Source organism: Olea europaea, chromosome 8 (assembly GCF_002742605.1).
Source record: "Olea europaea var. sylvestris chromosome 8, O_europaea_v1, whole genome shotgun sequence".
Taxonomy (NCBI): Eukaryota; Viridiplantae; Streptophyta; class Magnoliopsida; order Lamiales; family Oleaceae; genus Olea; species Olea europaea.
The window spans coordinates 20,184,924-20,188,211 of NC_036244.1; positions in this window are offsets into that span (position 1 = coordinate 20,184,924).

The following is a 3,288-nucleotide window of genomic DNA, read 5'->3' on the forward strand; positions in this document are numbered from 1 at the left end:
TAGACCAAGGTTCCTTCTATTGATTTAATCTAATTTATTAATTTGCATTGCTTTTAATTAGAATTGATTTCATCACAAACAAAACCCCCGTTATTGTTAACATTGCATAAAATTAGGCTAATCACACTTCGTGGGAACGATCCTTTCTTCCACTACTACATAATTTTTTTTTTTGGAAGTGTAGGTTTTATTATTTTTGGGTGCCTACGACAACACGCTAGTCTCGTTAGACCACCATGCAAATGCACGCTTTTTAACACTATGCGGTTGCATAGTGTTGCAACATAGCTCCATCTTCGACCACTTATAATGCCTTGATCCAATTGGTTTCGTCGTTTAATTCCAACATGAAATTTGCTTCTTTTCTCATTGAGATCATAATGACACCATCGTTGATTACACTACTAATCCCATCATCTCTTTAACTCGCTTTGCACTCTCACAGGTCATGGAACCTCCTTTAATAATCAACAAATCTTTTCATAGACTTGTCTTCGTTGGGCTCGACTCTTGGATTATATCAGTTTGACTGAACCTCCTAATTGGTTCTTTGATAGGTTATTTCCAACCAAGGTTTGAATAGACCAAAGAGTAATAGACCAAAGAGTAGAAGAAATAGACCCAATCAAATAATTTTTTGAGCTATAGTTTAAGATTCTTGAAAATTGGATTTAGAGTTGTTGAACTGGTGATGTCAAAACCAGAAATGGAGGTGAAAGTCTTGGAATTTTTCAATTAAAATCAAAACAACAAATAAATTGTGTGAAATAAATAAATATGTGGCCTGAAAAATATTTGTTTTGTTATTAAAATTTTCATTATAACCTAAATTTGTATCTTCATGACCGATAAATAAATTGTGAGCAACTAATATGACAAACGGTGGTGGTGGAGTGTTGGTGTTGTCACAGACGATGGTGATGTAGGTGGTGGTGTGGATGGATAATATATTAATTAATTTATGACCCATAAATAATGTGATCAATAAAATGAGAATTTTGTGATCAATAAATAATACGTGACTTAAAAATGTGAGATTGCGATTAAATTTGTAATAGTATCTCACAATTTGAGAACATGTTATGGGGAACAAACATTTAAGGGTGAAAAATATAAATGATCACAGATAGTCACAATTAACACATAAAAGACTACAAATAGTCACAATTAAGGGAAAAATGGTCATGAGAAGTCATTTTTCACTTATTGGATCACAAAACGTTGTTAACACAGCCATAAGTCTTTATGATGCTGGTCACATATAGCCAAAGTTAAGATAGATTAGGTCACATATAATCACATTTAAAAAAGATCTGATTACAAACAGTCACATTTAGGAATATCTGGTCATATACAATTAAAGTTAAGATAAATTTGATTACAGACAATCACACTAATAATATGTGACCAATAAATAATATGTGATTCAATAAATTGTATGCTTTGCCATTAAATTTGTAGTTGTGATCCACAAATTTTGTTTTGTGTAATTTATGACTAATATATGACCGTGACCATAAGTTATGCTTGATTGTGATCGTGACTTGAGTAATTAAATTTTAGATCATAACTTTTTTAATAGGAATCAAGAAATGTGACCAAATTTTTATTGAGAGTCGCAAACTGTGGCTACCTAATTTTTGTAGGTTACATAAGAATCACAAATCCACTTATGATCATTTATCAAGGGTCACAAAATGAGCTGTGAAGTGGATTCGTGATAGTCAAATACGTTGTGACCTATACATTTTATGATTTGTGATCGTGAAATGACTTATATATTTTGTGATTTGTGATTGAGAAACAAGTCATTACCAATTATTGAATAATCATGACCAACAAAATGAGTAATTTGTGACCAATGAATAATATATGACCTAAAACATGTGATTGTGACTTAAATTTTAATTGTGCTTTACAATTTGTGATTGATAAATAAATAATACGTTACATAAAAATGTATGATTTTATGACTAAATTTGTAATTGTGATCTACAAATTGTGATTTCGTGACCAATAGATAGGTTGTGATCAATTAATCTAATAATTAGTGATCGAGAAATAACTTGTGACAATTAATTTGATAATTCTAACTTATAAGTTCTATTATTTATGATCGAAAAATAAGTCATGTCAATTTTTGGTAATTTTGACCAATTATTGGGTAATCATGACTAATAAAATAAGTCATTTATGACCAATAAATAATACACGACTCTAAAATACGTTATTGTGGCATATCATTTGTGTTTTTGTGATCGATAATAAGTTGTTTTCAAGAAATTAGAAATTTGTGATCGTACAATGAGTAGTGACCAATTAATTTGGTAAGTTGTGACCAATAAAATAAATTATTACATATAAAAATGTGTAACTTAAGACTAAATTTATAATTATGACATACAAATTGTTTCTTTGTGACTGTGACCTTATATAGTTTGCGACTAGTATGTGACCATAGTTATAAAATATGTGTAATTATATCATTGTCCATTTAATTAAATTAGATATCACATTTGTGACCTTGGATAAATGGTTTGACATGTAATTGAAATTGAACAAGCCATAATCATATGCCACACAATTTATGGATTGCAATCACATACTATATCACAATTACACAAGGTCACAGTCATGTACAACACAATTTATGAGTCAAAATCAAATATAATTTCACAAATTAAATAATTTATATGTCTCAAGTAATTTATAATTACAAAATATACAATTAATCGGTCATGGTCACTAAAATTTCTATTAATCACATATCACACAATTTCTCTCGAATTCCAACTCCAATCTCAACAACAAATCACATAATTTCTGTTATTCACAAACCATACTATTTTCCTCGACATGAATTTCATCAATTCTATCATAAAATTCATCAATTTCTGGGCACAATTTTCATTAGTTACACCTCATATCATATTATTTAATCAAAAAATCTAAATCCCAAAAGAACGACAATGGGTTTGCTTTTTTAGAAGTTTATCAAACAATTAAAAAAGCAAACCCATATGCTACCTATATGCATATACAAGTAATTGACAAACACAGACAGCCCTTATTTCCCAAATGGGATTGACAAAAAATTTCCAAAATACTGTTCAATTGATTTTGCTTGATTTTCGTCTCCATTTATCAATATAGTCCTTCCATCAACCATTCAGTCTACAAAACTTATCACTTCGCCTAAATTCTTAGATAGCAATAATCTTCTACAGGCTACGTAAATTATAATCAACCATAAGCAACGATAGATTATTACCAAAGAAAAAGGCTCTT